This window comes from Dasypus novemcinctus, chromosome 10, assembly GCF_030445035.2.
Source record: "Dasypus novemcinctus isolate mDasNov1 chromosome 10, mDasNov1.1.hap2, whole genome shotgun sequence".
Classification (NCBI taxonomy): Eukaryota; Metazoa; Chordata; class Mammalia; order Cingulata; family Dasypodidae; genus Dasypus; species Dasypus novemcinctus.
The window spans coordinates 82,285,703-82,308,725 of record NC_080682.1 but is presented as its reverse complement, the minus strand read 5'-3'; the positions used below and the strand labels follow the sequence as shown (position 1 = coordinate 82,308,725).

The window sequence follows — 23,023 nt, the reverse complement described above, 5'->3', positions numbered from 1 at the left end:
GAATGGATAAACAAAATGTGTTTTATCTGTATGATAGAATATATTCAACTGTAAAAAAAAAAAAGTGAAGTGCTGGTACACGTTACCACATGAATGAACCTTGAAGACATCATGTTGAGTGAAATTAACCAAACATAAAAAGACAAGTATTGTATGATTTCTCTTATATGAAATACTTAGAATAAGGACATTCATAGACACAGAGGACTAAATAGTAGTTACCAGGAGTTGGGGAGGGGACAATGGGGAGTTCCTACTTAATGAGTATGAGTTATGAAAATAGTCTAGGAAATACATAATGGTGAAAGTTATACACTATTGTCAATGTACTTAATGTCAAAGAATTATCCACTTATAATGGTTTAAATTATTTTTATATTTTGTCACATTATTTTTAAAAGTAAACAAGGCAATAAAAACAAATACATGTGCATTGCCAAACATTTGGAAATCCCAGAAAATCCTTAAGGAAAAATTTAGTTACCTCAGATTCTATCTCGAAAGGATAATACTAATAACATTTTGTTGTAGTTCTTTTTTCTGTATGTTTCTTCTGTCTTCTCTCTCCAGTATAGAGTTTAAAAAATGCTATCCATTGCATATTATGAGGCTAGCATTATTTATTAGGAAAATATATTGAATATTTTTCCTTGTCAGTAAATACCTTGTAGCATTATTTTTAAAGGTTGCCTGCTATTCCCCTGCATACATTTATCATAATTTTCTTATCAATTGTTCCTTTCTTTGGCTAATTAAACAGCTGCCAGTATATTTTTATTACATATATTCTGCTGCATATCCTTTTACATTCTTATTTGAATATTTCATTGAGAATGTCTTTGGATAAATTTTTGAAGATAGAATTAGTGTATCATCCATCTGCATTTTATTTTTTGAACAAAAATAATTGGCTTTATTCCTATTTTTTAAAATCTTGTTTTGGCCTAGTGACGGAGTTAGTTTTGAAATTGATAATTTTTATTTTATTAATTTTTCCTTAGGTTCTTTAAATTTGGTAATCTTTTTTTCATGACTTTAAATAATTATTTAAAATGTTAAATAAGGCTAAGAATAAATAATCTTTTGGCATACTATTTTTAGTTGTGATTCCAACTAAAAGTTATAATAGTTCTTCTAGACAAGTTTTATCATTTTATGTATATAAGTGGTATGGGTGATTTTGTCAGATGTGCTTTTGTAAATAAAAATTTACTCTGTCTTTCATATTTGTTGATGTGCTGATCCAATACTAGGAAAAAAATAAGCTTACGAATTTAAAGATGACTCTTACACATCTATGCTGTGTTCTTATTTTGTTTTCATTGTTAAATATAGAATATGTACAAAACAGTGAGTGTGAATATATCAAGTACAGTTTAAAAAATAATAATTGTTGTACACCAGTCAGTGGGTTATTCGCCACCATAATCCAGTATAGCTTTATCTTTTCTTAACTAATTTCATTTGCAAAGACTTTATTTCTGAATAAGGTCACATTCTGAAGTTTGGGTTGACATGAATTTTGGAGGACAGTATTCAATCCAGTAGGCCTTTGTTTTACTTTCCTTCTTTGTTCTTTGGGTTTATTTTACTCTTCTTTTATGTAATTTCTTAATATTCATGCCATGTTATTAATTTTCAGACTTTCTTCTCGTCTACCGTAAGAATTTAAAACCATAATTTCTCTCTAAGTGCTGCTTTAGTTATATGGCACAGATTTGGTGGTTGTTTGATTTGGTTTTCTGGCTTTTGGGGATCAACCACAGCCCGATGCCCCATTAGTAGCTTGGAACAGCTGTTCTTTTCAGTTGTAGTTGTTCGGTGTTCTTTCTTGCAGTGGTCACTCCTCACCTCGCCTCAGTCTAGTTCCACACAGACTTGTTATTCTAACAGAAATATTCTTCTCCTTCCACTCTACCTCTACTATTCTGTGAAAGTTTTGTTATGTGGTTTTTCATTATCATTCTTTGCAAAGTAATTTCTGATTTCTTTTATGATATCTTCTCTGGCCTATGATTTATTTAGGGTGTTTCTTCTTATTACTTATGGTTTTTTCCTACTTACCTTTTTGCTGTTGATATTTAATTCATTTCCAGCATAGTGTGAGAAAATGTTCTGTATGATACTAGTCCTTTGAAATACATTGGAATGTGTTTTAGGCCAGTATAGGGTTGAGTTTTATAAATGTTCCATGTGTTCTTGAAAAGAATATATATTTTGCAGCTGTTAAAAATAGTCTTTTTAGCTATCCATTAGATAAAGCTTGTTAATTATGTAAGTTTCTTTTTTACCTTTATTGATTTTTTTGGTCTGCCATATCAATAATAACAGAGATGCATATTAAAACCTCACAATGTGATAGTGGATGTATCATTTCATTTTACTATCATTTTTGCCTTGCATATTTTGAAGCTGTCTTATTTGATACATACTGGCTTAAAATTGCTAATATATTTCTGGAAAATTGACTCTTATCTTTATATTATGAACCTCTTTCTATTAATGTATGTTTTTGCATTACAATTTTAATTTGTTCCAGACGCTATACCATCTTTCTTTTCATTTCATTTCATTCATTTTTTAAAATATATTTTTATTACAGAAAGTGTGAACTTAGAAAACAATCATGCACATGTGTGGAATTCCCATACAACACCCCTTCACCAGCACACACCACATTGTTGTGGAACATTTGTTACAGATTCTGACATAGTATCATCAGACTACTACTACTAATTATGACCATAGCATGTATTTGGCATATTGTTTTCCATACTACCCTATTATTAATTAAGTTCATCTTTGACATTGATGCAAGGATATTGCAGTATTGCTGTTAACTATAGTCCATAGGTTACATTAATTGTATTTTTCCTATGTTTCTCCGTATTCCCAACACCCTCCAATAGTGATGTATATACATTCTAGTTCACAGAAGGACATTCTTGCATTTGTACTATTAACCACAATTCTCATTCATCTCTGGGTTCACTGTGTTATGCATTCCCTATATTATTCTCTAGCTTTCTTTTAACTGACATTTAAATCCTTAGACTACCCTTTTCAGTCACAATCTCATTTATAAACCAGCCACTACTACTATAATCATGAACTCCATCCATTTCCACACTTTTATAGTAAAGTTAATCAAAACTTGTACATTTCATTATAAGCATCAGTACTCCTTTGCAGCCCTTCTCTTATCTCCTAATAACCTGTACTCTAGATTTTAACTCCGTATGTTTATTCTTCATCTTTAGTTCATATGAGTGAGACCATGCAGTATTTGTCCTTTTGTGTCTGGCTTATTTCTCTTAGTGTAATGTCTTCAAGATTCATCCATGTTATCATATATGTCCCAATTTCATTGCTTCTTACTGCAGCATAGATTCCATCATTTGCATATACCACATTTTATTTATCCGTTCATTGGTTGCTGAACACTTGGGTTATTTCCATCTTTTGGTGATTATGAGTAACACTGCTATGAACATTGGTGTGCAAATGTCTGTTTGTGTCAGAGTTTTCAGTTCTTCTGGATATATCCCTAATAGAGGAATTGCTGGATGGTATGGCAGTTCTATATTTAGCTTCCTAAGGAACTACCAAACTGTCTTCCACAGAGGCCAGGCCATTTTTCAATGTTTCCAAGAGTGTTCCTGTTTCCACTCTTCCAGCACTTAATGTTTTCTGTTTTTTAAATAATGGCCATTCTATGTGGTGTGAGGTGATATCTCATTGTCATTTTGATTTGCATTTCCCTAATAGTGATATTGAACATTTTTTCATATGCTTTTTTTGCCATTTGTATATTTTCTTTGGAGAAATGGCTATTTAAGTCATATGCGCATTTTTAAATTGGATTTTACTTGCTTTTTTATTGTTGAGTTGTGTGATCTCTTTATGTAGAAAGGAAATCAAACCCTAATCGAATATGTGGTTTCCAAAAATTTTCTCCTATTGAGTAGGCTGCCTTTTCACCTTCTTGACGAAGTCCTTTGAATCAAAAAAGTGTTTAAGTTTGAGGAGGTCCCATTTATCCATTTTCTTTCATGGACCATGCTTTTAGTGTAAGGTTAAGACTCCACCACCTACTGCCAAGTCTTGAAGAAGTTTTCCTATATTTTCTTCTAGGAGTTGTTTTTTTTTCTTCTTTTATTTCTTCTGGGAGTTTTATGGTTCCGTTATTAGCTTTTATATTTAGGTCTTTAATCCATTTTGAGTTAATTTTTGTATAAGTTGTGAGATAGGGGTCCTCCTCCTTTCTTTTGGTTATGGCTATCTGTTCCCTCATCACCAGTTGTTGAATAGACTGTTCTGCCCCAGCTGGGTGGGCTTGACAGCCTTGACAAAAGTTACTTGAACATAGACATGAGGGTTTGTTTCTGAACCATCAGTTCGGTTCCATTGGTCTATGTTTCTGTCTTTATGCCAGTACCATGCTCTTTTTACCTCTTTAATGAGGTAATATGATTTAAAGTCTGGAAGTGAGAGTCCTCCAACTTTGCTTTTCCTTTTTAAGATGTTTCTGGCTATTTGGAGCCCCTTACCCTTCCAAATAAATTTGGTAATTGTGTTTTTCATTTTGATTAAAAAAGCTCATGTGGCGGCAGAGTTGGCCCAGTGGTTAGGGCGTCCGTCTACCACATGGGAGGTCCGCGGTTCAAACCCCGGGCCTCCTTGACCCATGTGGAGCTGGCCTATGCACAGTGCTGATGCGTGCAAGGAGTGTTGTGCCATCCAGGGGTGTCCCCCGCATAGGGAAGCCCCACACGTAAGGAGAGCCACCCAACGCGAAAGAAAGTGCAGCCTGCCCAGGAGTGGTGCCGCACACACGGAGAGCTGACACAAGATGACACAACAAAAAGAAACACAGATTCCCATGCCGCTGACAACAACAGAAGTGGACAAAGAAGATGCAGCAAATAGACACAGAGAACAGACGGGGGGGGGGGGGGGGAAGGGGGAGAGAAATAAATCTTTTTTTAAAAATGCATGAAAATTTTTTCAGGATTGCATTGAATTTGTATATCATTTTGGCTAGAATTGACATCTTAATGATAGTCTTTCAATACATAAACATGGAATGTTCTTGCAGTTTTTTAGGTGTTTCTTGATTTCTTTTAGCAGTGCATTGTAGTTTTCTGAATACAAGTGCTTTACATCCTTGATTAGGTTTATTCTTAAATATTTGGTTCTTTTGGTCACGATTATAAATGGAATTTTTTCTTGACTTCCTCTTCATATTGCACGTTATTGTATAGAAACACACTGATTTTTGTGTATTGATCTTGTATCTGAGTCATAATCATTTATTAGCTCAAGTAGCTTTGTTGTAGATTTTTTGGAACTTCTAGATACAGGATCATACCATCTATGAATAGCAAAAGTTTTACTTCTTTCCAATTTGGATGCCTTTTATTTCTTTTTTTTTTTTTTTTTTTTTGCCTGATTGCTCTAGCTAGAACCTCTAGCACTATATTGAACGAAAGTGGTGACAGTGGGCATCTTGTCTTGTTCCTGATCTTAACAGGAAAGCGTTCAGTTTTCACCACTAAGTACAATGTTAGCCATGGATTTTTCATATATGCCCTTTATCATGTTGAGAAAGTTTCCTTCCATTCCTGTCTTTTGGAGTATTTTTTATCAAGAAAGGATGCTATATTTTGTCAAATGCCTTTTCTGCATCCATCAATAGAATCATGTTATTTTTTTTCTTTGATTTATTAATGTGGTTTATCATGCTGATTGATTTCCTTGTGTTGAACCACCCTTGCATGCCTGATATAAACCCCACATGATCATGATGAAGAATTCTTTCAATGTGTTGTTGGATTCAATTAGCAGGTATTTTGTTTAGGATTTTTTGCATTCGTATTCAATAGAGAAATGGGTCTGTCGTTTTCTTTTTTCATAATATCTGTATCTGGCTTTGGTATTAGGGTGATATTGGCTTCATAGAATGAATTTGATAGCATTCCTTCTTGTTCACTTTTTTGAAAGAGCTTGAGTAAGATTGATATTAAATCTTTGAATCCTTGGTAGAATTCACCTGTGAAACCATCTGGTTCTGGACTTTTCATTTTGGGGAGTTGTTTGATGACTGTTTCAATCTACTTGTGATTGATTTGTTGAGGTCTTCTGTTTCTTCTAGGGTCAGTGTAGGTTGTTGGTATGTTCCTAGGACTTTTCCCATTTTATCTGCTCTGTCTAGTTTGTTGTTGTACAGTTGTTCATAGTATCATCCTATCTCTTTTATTTCTGTGGGGTCAGTAGTAATGTTCCTGTTTTCATTTTTTATTTTATTTATTTGCATCTTCTCTACTTTTTTCTTTGTCAGTCTAGCTAAGGGTTTTTAAATTCTCTTAACAGCCAACTTTTGGTTTCATTAATTCTCTCTATTGTATTTTTTGTTGTTGTTGTTCTCAGTTTCATTTGTTTAACTCTGACCTTTGTTATTTCATTCCATCTACTTGCTTTGGGAATAGTTTGCTCTTCTTTTTCTAGTTCCTCCATCTGTGTAGTTAGGTCATTGATTTTAACTCTTTTTTAATGTAAGCATTGAGGACTATAAATTGCCCTCTGAGCACTGCTTTCGCTGCAGCTCATAATTTCTGATGTGTTGTTTTCTCATTTTCGTTCATTTCATGGTATTTATTGATGTATCTCACAATTTGTTCTTTGACCCACTGATTATTAAAGAGTATGTTGTTTAATCTCCATGTATTTGTGAATTTTTCCTTTTTCTGCCTCTTGTTGAGGTCCAACTTGATTCCGTTATAATCAGGAAAAGTGCTTTGTAAAATTTCTGTCTTGTTGAATTTATTGATATATGCTTTATGCCCCAACATAGAGTCTATCTTGGAGAAAGATCCTTGAGCACTTGAGAAGAATGTATATCCAGCTGTTTTGGGGTGCAGTATTCTGTATATGTCTATTCTGTATATGTCTATCTAATAGACATATACACTTTTATAAATGTGTATATATCTAATAGACATATACACATTTATTACACTTTTCAAGCTCTCTGTTATTGATCTTCTGCCTTGATGTTCTATCCAGTGCTGAGTGGTGTATTGAAATCTCCAACCCCTATCATAGAGACATCTGTTTCTCCCTTCAGTTTTGCCAGTGTTTGCCTCATTTAATTTGGGGCATCCTGGTTACATTTATGATAGTTATTTCTTCCTGATTATTTGCCCTTCTTATTGATATGTAATATTCTTCCTTGTTTCTAATAACAGTTTTGCTTTTAAAGTCTATTTTGTCTGATATACGTATAGCTACTACAGATTTTTTTGTTTTTGTTACTGCATGCACAGAATATCTTTTTCCAGTCTTTCACTTTCCATCTGTTGGTAGCCTTGGGTATATAAGGTAAGTCTCTTGTAGACAGTATACAGATAGCTTGTATTTTCTTATCCATTCCTCCAGTCTGTGTCTTTTGATTGGGGATTTAATCCATTAACATTCAGTGTTTTTACTTAGAGGCAATTCTTATTTCACCCACTTTGACTTTTGGGTTTTATCTGTCAAATTTTATTTTTACCACTCTTTTTATACTTCAATTACCTACTGATAAAATCTTCATTTCTAGTTTCTCTTCCAAGCCTCTCCTATCTTTTCTTTTCTGGCCATAGCACTTCCTTTAGTATGTCCTGAAAAGTCAGTCTCTTGGTTACAAACTCTCTCAGTTTCTGTTTATCTGTGTATATTCTGAAGTTGCCTTCATTTTTTGAAAGATGATCTTGCTGCATATAAGATTTGATTTGCAGTTTTTCTCTTGGAGTATCTTAAATATATCATGCCACTGCATTCTTGCCTCCATGTTTTCTGATGAGCATTTGACTCCTAATCTTATTGGGTATTCCTTGTATGTTATGCATTGCTTTTCTCTTGCTGACCTCAGAATTCTCTCTTTGTCTTTAGCATTTGACATTCTGATTAGTATGTGCCTCAGAATTGGTTTATTTGGAGTTATTTGGGTGGGAGTAGGTTGTGCATCTTGGATATGGGTATCTATGCCCTTCAGTAGGGTTGGGAAATTTTCTACCATTATTTCCTCAGATATTCCTTCTGCCCCCTTACCCTTCTCGTCTTCTGAGACACCCGTGACATGTATGTTTGCACATCTCTTGCCATCATTTAGTTCCCTGAGACCCTGTTCAATTTTTCCCATTCTTTATCTGTTCTTTTGTATATTCACTTTTGGAGGCCATGTCTTCAAGCTCAGTGATCTTTTCTTCTGTTTCCTCAAGTATGCTCTTATATGCTTCCATTGTATTTTTTATTTTATTTATGTGCCTTTCATTCCCATAAGATCTGCTGTTTTTCTATGTATGCTTTCATTTATTTATTTATTTTTAATATTTTTGTTTATTCATTTCTCCCTTCTCCCTCGTTCACACTTGCTATCTGCTCTCTGTTGTCTTCTTTTTAGGAGGCTCCAGGAACCGAACCTGGTACCTCTCATGTGGCAGGGAGGCACGCAGTCACTTGAACTACCTCTGCTCCCCGCTTCTGATGTCTCTCATTGTTTTCCTCGCTGTATCTCTTCATTGCATCATCTTGCTGTGTCATCTTGTTGTTGCATCAGCTTGTCTTCTTTAGGAGGTACTGGGAACTGAACCCAGGACTTCCCATGTGGTCAGCAGGTGCCCAGCTGTTCGAGCCACATCTGCTTCCTGAGATGTATGTATGCTTTTAAACTGTTACTTGTGCTCATCCAGTGTCTTCTTAATATCATCAGTCTCTTTAGCCATCTCATTGAATTTAATAAGGAGATTTCTTTGAACATCTAGGATTAGTTTTCTCAACTCTTTTATGTCATCTGGAGACTTATCTTATTCCTTTGACTGGGCCATATCTTCCTTATTTTTTGGCATCTGGCTTATTTGATGTATTTATTCTGATTGCAGTTTCTCTCTTTAGTTTAGGGCTTTCTTGTCCTTTCTCCCCTACTGATTGTGTAGTAGGAGCCAAAGCTGTAGTTGATACCGTAAGCTGTAGAGACTGAAACTGCCCACATCACCCCAGGAACTTATGAAGCTTGCCCACATTTCTCTTCTGCTTGGGGTAGGGACAGAGCCACAGCTGTGTATAATAATCCAAGTCCTGCAGGCCAAGACCATCTGTAGTTACCCAGAGACACTAATGAAGCTTCACGGCCCCTTCCTCCCCTGTTTGGGGTGGGGATGGAGCTGCAGGTGTGGGCAGCAATCCATGCTTGCAGGTCCAAAATGATGGCAGTTTCCCAGGGAGACTGACTTAGCACTGCCCCACCTCTCCTCTGCCAGGGGTGGGGATGGACCTTCCAGAGTTCCCAACAATCTAATCCATGTGGGCCAACTGCTCGTGCAGTTGTCCTGATAGGCTGAAGGAGTATTGTCCCTTCTGCTCTTTAGGGGGTGAGGGTGGATCTACAGGCAGCCAGCAGTTCAGTCCCTGTAAGCCTATGGTGTTAGCTGTTTCCCAGAGAGGCTGAGAAAGCAACAGCCCCTTCTTATCCTATTGGGTGGTGAGGTTGGATCCACAGCCCCCAACCATTTAGTCTGTGCAGGGTAAAAGTACCTGCCTTTGCCTGGAAAGGTTGAGGAAACAGCAGTCCCCTCATATCCTATTGGGTGTTGGGGGTGGATCCACTGGTACCCAACAGTCTAGGCTGAAAGTGCCTGCCTTTTCCCAGAAAGTCTGAGGAAACACAGCTGCCCTTCTAATTCTTCTTGGGAGTGGAGAGGAGATACAGGTATCCGATAATTCAGTCTGTGCAGACCAAAAGCACCTGCAGAGGCTACTCCAGTTTATTCCCTGTAGGAGATGGGGCTGGGGCCTGGGCTAGAGATGCAATCTGATCTGGGTGGGAAGAAAGAAGCCAGTCCCTACTATCATTTTCAGTCAGCCCTGCTTCCCCTCTGCCAGGGACAGAGGGGAGTGGTGGCTACTGGCCTCTTTCCGACTTGGACAGGTTCAAACTTTAACTGTTTTTAGGATTATACATTAGCCAGCCAAATTTATTAATGAGTAGTTGAAATAGGTGCCCAAGTGTCTCATCCTCCTCTGTTTTTGGGAAATGGAGTTTCCCACTCCAGCCACAAAATAGCACCTGAGGCGGCCTGTGCCGCCAGCCTCTTAGCCTAGAATGCTCTGCTCATGAATCTTCACTGCAAATGGTCAGTCTTCTCCTTCCTTTCTTTCAAGGATGTTTCAGGATGCCCCCTTCTGGTCTCCTAGGCCTTCCAAATAGGTGCTTTGGATAGCTTAGTTTAGATTACTAACTAAGCTGGTAGGATGAACTGACTCTTGGAGCTCCTTACTCACTGGCCATCTTGCTCCAACCCCATGTTTATATTCTCTTTTCATCCTCTAACTTTAGGTATTTTTATCTCTTTTGTTTTTAGTCTCTAATATTAAACAGTATCTTTCTGTGTATTTTTAAAAATGCAGTCTTTAGTCTAATTGGATCAGATATTTACATTTAAGTACTGGCATTTTGAGCTTTCTTTCTATAACTTAATATGTAATTGTGACATACAATGCAGAGAGGTCTTGTGTATTTTTACCCAGTTTCCCCCAATGGTAACATCTTGCAAAACTATAGTACAGTATCAAAACCAGCATATTGACAATGATACAATCAAGGTAAAGAACATTTTCATCACCACAAGAATCCCTCATTATGCCCTTTTTAGCCATAATTGCTTCTCTCCTACTCTTATTCCTTCTTTAATCTCTGGCAGCCATTAATCTGTTTTCTATTTCTGTATTTTCGTTGTTTCAAAAGTGTTATAAAAATGAAATTATACATCATAAAACCTTTTGGGGTTGGTACCTTTTTACATAGCATAATTCTCTGGAGATTCATCTAGGTTCATTGTTTGTAAAATAGTCCATTTCTTTTTATTGCTATTATTCCATGGGATGAACGTACCACAGTTTAACCATTTAGCTGTTGAAGGACACCTGGGTTTTGGCTATTGTGAATAAAGCTGCTGTAGACATTTTATTTGATCATAATTCATCATTTCTTTATGATAAATGTTAAAAAGTGTAATTGCTGGATTATACGGCAGTTGCATTTTTAAAAATAAATCCATGTATTGATATATATATTAAAGGATACAATTCATCCAAGGTGTACAATCAGCGTATTTGATATAATCACATAGTTGTGCATTCACGGCTTCAGTCATTATTAGAACATTTTTATTATTTCAATAATAAAAAAAACAAAAAAACAGACAAGCAAGAAAATTCTTCACCTCTCAATCTCTCTCTCTTCCCCTGCTGTACATAGTTACTATTTTTGGGTATTCTTGCACAATTATTTATGTATTAAGCAGTTTTATTGATATATTCACATGCCCTATGATCTATGCAGAGTCTATAATCAGTGGCTTTTAGTATAATCAAAATGCTGTGTATTATCACCACAGAAAATTTCAGAACAATTTCATTACTGCAAAAAGAAAAACTCCACATCCCTAGCATTCTTTACCCAGCCCTACATAATCACTAATTTGAATTCATTTTATAAATTTATATTTATATTTACAATATGTAGTACTTTTGTGTCTGATTTCTTTCACTTAGCATAATGTTTTGGGGTTTTTTGTTTTTGTTTTTGTTTTTTTTGTCTGCTCTTAACATTTTATAGTATTAACATTCATTTGTTCATCTTCAAAGAAAAACAGTCTTACATAGGCAATTTTACCCATATTCATATTTCACATGTGGTTTTACTGTGCTACACAGTTCCATGTTACATTTTTTAGCTTTTCTTTTGGTAATATACATGACCTTAGACTTTCCCTTTGAACCACTTTCGTACACTTAATAGTACTGCTAATTACAAACATTATGCTGTGCTTTCACCTTTTCTCTTCATTTCCAAAGATTAACACACATCATTTTTACCAATTCTGCCCATGTTAACCCTCAGTTTTCCATTCTCTAACCTCATTCTATTATCTGGTCACCCATATTCAAGTTAGTACTCCATGAGATTACACAATATATTTGGTTCATAGTAGAGCAATCATACAGTATTTGTCCTTCTGTATCTGGCATGCTTCACTCTACATGATGATCTCTAGGGTCATCCTTGTTTTCATATGCTTTACAACTTCATTTCTTGTTACAGTTGCATAATATTCTATCATGTATATATACCACAGTTTGTTTATCCATTCATTGGTTTATCCATTCATTGGGTTGTTTCCATCTTTTGGCAATCATGAATAATACCTCAGTGAACATTGGTATGTAGATGTCTGTTTGTATCATTGATCTCAGTTTTTCTGGGTATATACCCACTAGTGGTATTGCTGGGTCATATAGCAAATCTATATTCAACTTCTTTAGGAACTGCCAACAGTCCTCCACAATGGCTGTACCATTCTCCATTCTCACCAACAGTGAATAAGTGTATCTGTCTCTCCACATCCTCTCCAACACTTGTGGTCACCATTCTGATAGGTGTGCAATATCTCATTGTAGTTTTGACATGCATTTCCCTAATTGCTAGTATGTATCTTGGAGTAGGTCTGTTTGCATTTATTCTGATTGGAATAATATGTGGTTCTTGGACATGTAAAGTCATTGCTTTCATGAGAGTTGGGAAATTTTCAGCCATTATTTCCTCAGATATTCTCTTTGTCCGTTTTCCCTTCTCTTCTCCTGGAACTCCCATGACATGTATCTTGTTCTGTTTTTGTGTTATCATTGAACTCCCTGAGCCCCTGCTCAATTTTTTTCTGTTCTTTTTTCTCTTCAATTTCAGCTGTTCAGTTTTCTGTCTGACTTGTTTTTTCTTCTATCATTTTGAGTTGTTATTGTATGCCTATAATGTTTTTCATCTCACTTATTGTATCTTTCATTCCCATGAGTTCCATTATTTTTTTATTCAGGTTTTCAAATTATTCTTTGTGTTTGCTCAGTGTTTTCTTGATGTCCTTTATCTGTTTAGCCATATTGTCTTTCAGCTAAATTTGTGTGCATCTCGTTGATTGTCTCAAATCTTGCATCTGTTCTGGGGCTTTGATATATTCCTTTTCTTGGACCATTTTTTCTATTTTATTAGTATGGTTTGTAATTTTTACTGACATCTATGCATATAATTAGGGTGGTGAGTTTACTCAGATGCTCAATTTCTCTGTCTTTCATAGGGTTTTAGTGGAAGGAGGCTGTGTGTTATTGCTGTTGTTTGATTCTTGGTTCAAGTTGAGCTGGGTCTTTAGAATTGTCCCTATTAGTTGCTCAAATTTTGACCCTGAACCCAGCAATGCGTTGCAGACAGTCTTCCTAGTACCTTAGGGAGGGAGACTGTAAAGGCTACAAAAAACCTCTTACTTACTTTTTTTAAAAAAAGATTTATTTTTTAAAATTTATTTCTCTCCCCTTCCTGTCCCTCCGCTCCCCCCCTCCCCCCCTCAGTTGTCTGCCCTTTGTGTCCATTCACTGTGTGTTCTTCTGTGTCGGCTTATATTCTTGTCAGCAGTGCCAGGAATCTGTGTCTCCTTTTTGTTGCGTCATCTTTTTTTTTTTTTTTTTTTTAAGATTTATTTATTTCTCTCTCCTCCCCCTCCTCCAACCCCCCCCCCCTTTTCTGTTCTCTGTGTCCATTTGCTGCGTGTTCTTATTTGTCTGCTTCTGTTGTTGTCAGCAGCACGGGAATCTGGGTTTCTTTTTGTTATGTCATCTTGCTGTGTCAGCTCTCCGTGTGTGCAGCACCATTCCTGGGCAGGCTGCACTTTATTTCCCGCTGGGTGGCTCTCCTTACGGGGCGCACTCCTTGTGCATGGGGCTCCCCTACTACTTAGGGGACAGCCCTGCATGGCACGGCACTCCTTGTGCGCATCAGCACTGCACATAGGCCAGCTCCACACGTGTCAGGAGACCCTGGGTTTGAACCGCAGACCTCCCATGTGGTAGACGGACACCCTATCCATTGAGCCAAATCCGCTTCCCTCTCCTACTTTTAATTTCCTCACATGCACTTCCTTGTTTTGCCAGCAGATGGCACTCTTTGACAGTCTTCTAAGTTCAAAGTCTGGTTGGAGTGTGTTTGCTTCAACATGGACTGAATCTTTGTGGCAGAGGATCCTGCTTGGAGGCTAAGACCCTCTTAATTCAAACTTTCTCACATGCAGTTCTCCAACCTTTGCTGTCAGCCCCCTGCCTTTTCCCGGTAGGAAGTAATTCCACTCTCCTCCTTGTTCTCAACAACCTGTCCTGGTCAGTAGAGAGGGAGATTGAGGGGATTGGGTCTCTTAGTCCCTTGCTGGCTCCCAAGGCAAACCATGACATGGCCCCACCCTGGAAGGGTTAGTGGGCACAGCAGACCAAATTTGTGGATCAAAAGCTGAGTCAACCTTAGGCTGTGTGCCTCTCACTCCCCTTTTCTGGGGAGGTAGATCCCTGGGTATCTCTTTGTCTGTAGCTGCCAGCCCTGAGTCCTGAGAATTTAAAAGTGCCTGTTGGTTAGAGGAGGTTACCAGCATTTGCAGCTTCAGCTTTTAACTCACTGTTTTTGCAGTGGGATTCTTTTCCTGTGCCCCTCTCTCTTCTGGGCAGTGTCTAGCCTTCCCCTGGTGTTCTAACCCTAGAAGACTTTTTTCGAGGCCATTTCTGCCTGTCCTTTATTTCTCTCGGAGAGATGAGAGTCCTGTGTCTTTCTAGTCTGCCATCTTCCAGGAAGTCTGGGTGTTTTTAAAGAAACTCCCAAACTGTTTTCCAGATAACTGTACCTTTTTACATTCTTACCAGCAATGTATGAGAGATTAAGTTTTCCTGCAACCTTGCCAGAATTTGGTGCTGTCACTCTTCTTATATTAGCCATTCTAATTGGTGTGTGGTGATATCTTGTGGTTTTTTGTTTTTTCTAATATTGAAAATATTTACATGTTCTTATTTGTCATCTATTTATGCTCTTAGTGAAATGCCTCTTCATTTGTTTTGCCTATGTTTTAATTGGATTGCTTGGTTTTTTTTTTTTTTAATAAAGATTAATTTAGTTCTCTCCCCTCCTCCCCCACCCCCACCTCAGTTGTCTGTTTTGCTGTGTGTTCTTCTTTGTCCACTTCTGTTGTTGTCAGCGGCACGAGAATCTGTGTCTCTCTTTTTGTTGTGTCATCTTGTTGTGTCAGCTCTCCATGTGGGTGGCACCATTCCTGGGCAGGCTGCACTTTCTTTCACTCTGGGCGGCTCTCCTTACGGGGTGCACTCCTTGCGTGTGGGGCTCCCCCCTTGCACGTGGGGCTCCCCCCTTGCGCGTAGGGCTCCCCTGCGCAGGGACACCCCTGCATGGCATGACACTCCTTGCACACATCAGCACTGCACGTGGGCCAGCTCCACACGTGTCAAGGAGGCCCAGGGTTTGAACCACGGACCTCCCATGTGGTAGACGGACGCCCTAACCACCGGGCCAAGTCCGCTTCCCGGATTGCTTGGCTTTTAATCGTTGAGTTTTGAGAGTTCTTTATATAATCTAGATTTCAGTTCTTTGTTGAATCTATGATTTTGCAAATGTTTTCACCCAAACTTTTCCTTGTCCTTTCATCCTCTTAACTGGGTCTTTCCAGACTAAACATTTTAAATTATGAATTTTTCTTTTTCTTTTTGTGTTTGTTAGTCTAAGAATTCTTTGCCTATCCCTAGAGCTGGAAGATTTTCTTCTATGTTTATTTCTAAAAGTTTTATAAATTTTTGTTTTACATTTTAGTCCATGATTCATTTTCAGTTAATATTTGTATAAGGTTCATTTTTGTGCATATGGTTGTCTCGTTGCTTCAACACCATTTGTTCCAGACTCTCCTTTCTCCATTGACTTGCTTTCACACCTTTGTCAAAAATCAGTTCTGCTCCCTTGTGTGGATTTATTTATGTGTGTTTTTTGTAACCCAGTAGACTGATTCCTCCCACTTTATTCTTCTTTTTTAGATTGTTTTGGCTGTTATAATTCATTCTCCTTTCCATTTAAATGTTTGAATAATCTTGTGTATATCTTCAAAAATCATGCTGGGATAATAGGACTCGTAATAAGCCTATATATTAATTTTTTTAAGGGTAGAATGATTTTATTTAAATATGATTATAGTAAATCTTATAGCATCCACAAGAAGTTAGTAAAATAACAACTAAGTATTTAATCAAGCATTTATCATTTTGATAAATGTGAGGGATACCATAAAAATGTAAATCTAAACCAAAGTAGAAAAAACACTCACCAAATACAAGTAATCATGACTGACTACAGGTGCCAAGACATGATAAATGGCCTATGATTGTTATCATTTGCTGATTATCTTTATTTCCACAATGCCAGTGAGGACACATCTGTTGAAAATGTTCATGACTTCTATTTTGCTATTGATTTTCTCTAATTAATAAGAAAAATTCTAATTCTGATTGTAGATTTTACTCTTTTTAACATTGTTAGTTTTTCCTATAATGTATTTTAAAGTTGCATTCTTGGAGTACTACGCAATTGGTAATGTTTTGTCTTCTTGAATACTGTCCACATTATTGCACTGAAATATGCCTCTATTTCTCTCATAGTCATTGTTCTGAAGTCTGATTTGTCTAATAGTTTATAAAACCCATTCATTTTATTTGATAGCTTCTTTATACAGCATTTCCATCATTTTATCTTACATTTATTTATTTTTTAATCATTTTGATGAGATTCAAATCCACAGCATCTTTCAAATTAAAAGCAATAACAGCCCAGGAAAGGAGTAGCATCCTTTGAAAGAGTTGGGGATTATGTGAGTGGACAATCAATGTAGCATGTATCCCTGGATTCATGGTGTAACACACAAGTAGCTCAAGGAATGTTGAAACTTTAATAAGGTACATATTCTACATAGTCTAGATGTTATAAAACAAAATAATTTGGCTAAAAATAGTACAACTTCAACTTTCTAACCTTTGGTAGAATATACCAACCCTCTAAAGCCAAATATATATCAATTTGAGAAGAATCGACATCTTTATTATTTTGAATCTTCTAATGTATGAACATAGTATGTCTCTCCATTTATTTAGATATTCTTTTATTCTATTGTGATTGTAGAACACACTGTGTTTCAAGTTTCTTTTTATCCTTTTTTGCTTAGAGATGTTTCAAGTTTCTTTTTATCCTTTTTTGCTTAGAGATCTTCCTGTAGCCATTTGTTTTGATTGATTTACTGGAGACAAATTCTTTTAGATTTCATTCTGAATTCCCCTTCATTTCTAAAGCTATTCCTGAAGAGTATTTTACTGGGCATAGGATTCTGGTTGAGAGCTATTTTCTCCAAGTATCTGTGCCACTTCCTTTTGGTTCCCCTCATTTCTAATATGATAGCTAATGTTGTTTGAATTGTCAGTTCTCTGTAGACAGTGTGTCATTTTTTCTCTGGCTGTTTTCAAGACTTTTTTTCTGTCTTTTATTTCCAGTAGTTTAATTATAATGTATCTTGCTTTGGATTTCATTTGGTTTATCCTGTTTGGAGTTCACTCAGGTTTATGAATCTGAAGGTTTATGTCTTTTGCCAAATTTGGGAAACTTTCAGCCCTGCCTTTTTCCTTTGTATCAGGACTCCAGTGGCTTAGAATTTAGATACTTTCTTATGGTTCCACAGATTCTTAAGATTCTGTTCTTTTTGTTGTTGTTCATTGCTATTTTCGCTTTTTTTGTTCAGATTGGATACTTTTCATTGTTCTAGCTTCTAGTTCACAGTCACAATTGTTTCCTCTGCCCACTCCTTCCTGCTGTTGACCTCGTCCTCAGTGTTCTATATTTCAGTTACTGTATTTTCAGTTCAAAAATTAACATTTAAAATTTTTTCTTTTGATTTTTTGTGTTTTCCATATGCATGCTCATGCTTGTTTAAGCATTTTTATCATGGATGCTTTAAATAACTTTTGAAATAATACTAACCTCTCTGTCTTCTTGGTTTGGCATCTTTTTAATCAATTTGAGATCTGATTCTTTTCATGACATATAGTTTTCAAAAGAAACCTGGACATTTTTATATTACATTCTGTGATGTTGGATTTTAATTCAATTTCATACTTTGGCCTGCTTTTTTATTTTGGCTCTACTCCACTGATTAGGTGGCAGGTACAACTTGTTACTGCCAGGTAGAGACAGAAGTTGGATTTGCCACTTAGCCTCCATTGTCTCATTGACTCCTTACATGGTAGCCACTAATACCATGGTTGAGGGGTGACCCCTTTATCATTAGTCATTGGTGAAAGTCCTGACACTCCCATGGACTAGGCCTCCTCTGACATCACTGCCTCATTACTGCTTGCTAGGTATGGAAATTCAGGCCTCCATGTGGTCTCCATTGATGCTACAGAGTTGGAGCTGACAATTTGTCAGCAGCAATGATGAACTGATGAACTAACTCCATAGTTGGCCTTTTTTTTTTTTTTTTTTTTTTGACACACCCAAGGGGAGCTGTTGGGGTGCCTCATTACTACCTCCTGAAGGTGGATTACTAACTCAGCCTGTGCTGTGTGGCCTGAATTTTTCCCCCTGTTGTATTTGGCTGGAGCCTTGTCAAGCCATGGTTCCTGCTACCACAAGGCGAGAAGGACTACCACATGGATAATGGCAGAGATTTGCTGGCCACCAAATATATGCTGGTTACCAAAAACAGGAGTCCAGAACACTTGTTCACTCCATGGTACTTCAGTATTACACTTGCCAAGAAGACACAACACACACAAGCACTGGTTAGAGTAATGCTTTATTTGCCTACATAGAGAAGAAACAGAGCAAAAGCAGCTTCAGTAGTGGACTTCAGTATCCCAAGGCCAGCAGGAACCTCCTGACAGCTGACACAGGGTGATGACTTGTGCCCACCTCTGTTGTATTGCAATGGGGGAGACCCCTTTCCCTCCCTGCATGGGGACAGATATATTGGTGGTATTGGCCAGGTGCCACGTGACACACAGGCTTAAGTGATACATAGAGTTTTACTGTATACCCAGAACAGGTAAAGTGTTTCCAAATATGGAAGAAGAAATCTAGGTCAAGCCACAGGGTCAGTTGAACCTCCAAGTAAGGGAATGTACTAGACCCTGAACTTTAATTGGGCTGGCCTGGGGAGGAGGTGGTACATCACACAACAGCTACTTTCCCAAGACTAATCATATAAGAAGCCTTTGAGGGAGTTGGGATTTAGGGAAGAAAAGAAAGAAAAAAAAAGGATAAGAAAATTTTAATTGCTAACAATTTTAAGGTTACTTTTCTAGAAAACAATCTATTACATTGTTAAATATTGAGTAGGCTAGCATTTTTTCCTGTTGGTGAGGATTTTAATCTTAGAAATTTTCACAACAGCTTTGCACATTTATTTACTAAAAGACACTGTTTCTCTACCAGTTGAAATAAAAATTTGGCTTTGTTCCTTTTCCAGACATCTCTACAGTTCTATCATTTTCCTTCAGGGCTCTTTGGATATGTCAGCTCCTTAGAGTGGCCTTTCTTGGCAGTTATATTTAAAAATAGCAACCCCACCTTATGTTCTTTCTCTCCATCATTCTCTTTCTCACCCTGCTTTATTTTTCCTCATAGCACTTTTCATACATGTTCACACTATGTGTGTGGTTGCATAGTATCATTTATTTCAGTATTCTTTACCAAATATTTATTTAGCATCTAGTAAGTGCTATGAGCTTTTCTACATATTGGGGATACAGTGATGAACAAAAGAGACAAAATCCCTGAGAGTATAGATAGATGGCAGTAGACTTTATGTTGCTCTGTTCTTTTCCTTTTTTCTCTGCATTTCTCATTTTTTATAGTTTCTATTGGCTGTCTTCATATTCACTAATCTTCTCTTCAGGAGAGTCTCTTTTTCTGTTAATCCTATAGTAGTTTTTTTTTTTTAATCCCCCCACTTGTGGCTTGTGTGCTCTTCTGCTCTCTGTGTCCATTTGCTGTGCATTCTTCTGCGTTTTTGCTTGTCTCCCTTTTTTTGGTTGTGTCACTTTGCTGAGTCAGCTTTCCGCAGAGCTTGTGGGCCAGTGGTGGGCTGGCAGTGGGCTGGTGGCACTCCGCAGCATATGGACGAGCCTGCCTTCACAAGGAGGCCCTGGAACGTGAACCCAGGGCCTCCCATATGGTAGACAGGAGCCCAGCTGATTGAGCCACAGCCTCTTCCCTCCTATCATATTTTTTTATCTCAGACATTGTATTTTTATACAATTTAGGTCTTTCTAAAAAATCTTCCATGTTTACCTTTAACATATTTTCCTCTACCTTCTTGAAATATAGAATGCAGTTGTAAATTCTTTTTTGTTGTTGTAAATTCTTTTAATGTCCTTGTCTACTAATTCTTTCATGTCATTTCAGAATTTGTTTTCATTTAATGAGTTCTGTCTTCATGTTAGCCCATAGTTTCCTCACTTCTTTGCATACCTTTTTATTTTTGGATTCCAGACATTGTGGATTTTATATTGTCGGGTATTTTTCATGCCCATAATTATTTTTGAGCTTTGCTCCTGGATGTGATTAATTTACTTGTAAGTAGTTTGGTACTATTGGGTTTATTTTTAAGCTTTATGAAAAGGTTGTACTAGAGTAGCCTTTAAACTAGAGTAATTTGGCCCCACTATTGAGATAATACCTTTCCGATGCCCCGTGTATTAGGAGATTTTTTTCACTCTGGCTGGTGGCAACCTAAGAGATCTTCATGGATTCTTTCCCATGATTCTTTCTCCTTCCTAAGCTAGCCTCTTCACATGCATATACTGATCACTACTTAATTGAAGACTGAAGAGGAACCCCTCTACCGATTTTTGGACTTACTCTCTGTGTACTTCTCTCCTTTCTAGTATTTTGCCCTGTGAAATCTTGCCAGACAGGCCCCCTTGAACTCCCAACCTAATCCTTTCAACTCAGGAAGATTGTTAGACTCTATCTGGGATTCCCCCTTCTTTGCACTGCTGCCTGGAAAGTCTCTCTGGGCAGTAAAATGGGTCAGCCATAGGGACTCACCTTGTTTGTTTCCCTATCATAGTAATCACTTTCCTGCCCTGCCTATTTCCATTGTTTGAAAACCATTGTTTCATATATTTTAGCCAGTTTCTTTAAGTTGAAAAGTAAATCCAGTCCTCTACTCCATCTTAATTCAGAGTGGAAATTTTTTGGAGATAGTAAACAGGTAAAATATAAACTAATATAGCAGATGGGTCTAAGTTCTATGCATAAAACTGAAACAAAAAGGGGGATGAAAATATTGAAAGGAATTTGTGGAGGATTTTAATTTTATATAGGATAGTGAGAGAAGGACTTCATTGAGAAATCTGTTCTGATTTTCTTTTTGCTGTAACAGTCCATTCCAAAACTTAGTGACTTTACACAACAAAACATTAATTTTGGCCACAGGTGTGTAATTTGGGCAAGGCTAGGCTGTGATGGCTTGTTTCTGCTCTGCTAGGTATGAGCTGGGGCAGCCCATAGACTTACTCATCTGATGACTTCCTCACATGTATGATGACTGATGCTAAATTGTCAGCTAGCATCTCATTGGGCTGTGGCTGGAATATCTACATGTGGCCTTTCCATGTGGCTGCCTGGCTTCCTCACAGCATAATGGCCAGATTCTGAGCATGAATGAGAGTCAGGAGGAAGCCGTATTTCTGGAGATCCAGCCTTGGTAGTCATGTTGTATATCACAGGGAGCACTGAGTCTTGTCCATATTAAAGGGGACTAGAATTAGACTTCTGCTTCTGTAGGGAGACATGTTAGAGAATTTATGGACATGTTTTAAAGCCACAATGTTGACATCTGAGCAAAAGTTGTGGTAAAGTGAGGATATCCAAGGGAAGAGCATTCCAGGTACAGCAAAGATCCTGAGGCTGATGGATGTCTGATAGTTTAGATTTTTTGATTGCTTACTTCCCTTTGAAGAATGTTAGCTCCTTGAGGGCTAGGGCTGCGTTCACTGCTGCATTCCAAGCATTTAGAACAATGTTTTCTACATAGTTGCAGTTCAATACTTACTTATAAAAGAGAAGATAGCCTTTTGGTACCATAGATCAAAAATCCTAATAATGATACCCTTTGATCTAATAATTCTTTTTGAAATTATTTCAGGGTAAAATTATACAAACACACAAAACTGTAATGAAAATTTGAAAGTGCCTAAATGCCCATTAATAGGTTATTTAAATAAATTATGGTTTTGTCTATATAATGGAACACTAATTTTTAAACAAAATGCTTTGGCAAGGAAAGATATATATTGGACAAGAAGCAGATTTCAAATAATGGTATATAAAATGATCTTAGTTGGTTAAAATGGACAGTTTATACATGATAAATAATATGTGTAGAGTGGAGAAGGCTCTGGTAGGATGTGTATCAAATTGTTAACAATTGGTATAGGGATTATTTTAGAATTGTTTTTCAAAAGATGATGTATAGTTATGAAAATAAATGTATTTCTTTGTAAAAGCAAGATATATCTTTTTATTGCCATAGACCAGTGCTTAAGCTACTATTAATGATAACATGAAGCTTTGAAAACAATATAAGTTGGTCTGTCTTTACTAGCCAAATTGGGGGTGAATGGGAATATGTACAGAAAAAGTATGGAATGATAAAACCAAGATTTTTTTCAAGAGATTATCTCTTGGCTATAGATTGTTTTTATTCTTTTTGTATTTTTTCTGTATTTCCTTAATTTTTGTTAAAATAAGTTTGTCACCATATAATAAAAAAGGGGTTTATAGTAAAAGAAGATAATTGTAGGAATAATGTTAAGCAGCCTTGCTTTAAGAATATCTGTCCTATGAAACATTCAAATTTATAAACTAGCAAAATTAGGAATTTCTTTGTTTTCCTGAATAGTTCTTTTAATGGACTTAAAATACTATTTTGACATAGAACATTTGATTTACGCAGTTCTTAAGCTACCACTCTTCATTAAAATGTAGCTGTTTTCATTGTTAATATTAATTATTCTTTATCATTATAGCAGAGTTTTCCGTAACTTTCTAAGAGTAACTGAAGCATAATGT

At 36.8% G+C, this 23,023-nt stretch overlaps 1 protein-coding gene across 4 annotated transcripts in view; it reads left to right on the top strand.

Moving 5' to 3' along the window:
* Nucleotides 1-23,023, top strand: part of USP47 (ubiquitin specific peptidase 47) — a 145,963-nt gene that overhangs the window by 27,403 nt on the left and 95,537 nt on the right. The window lies entirely within an intron of this gene.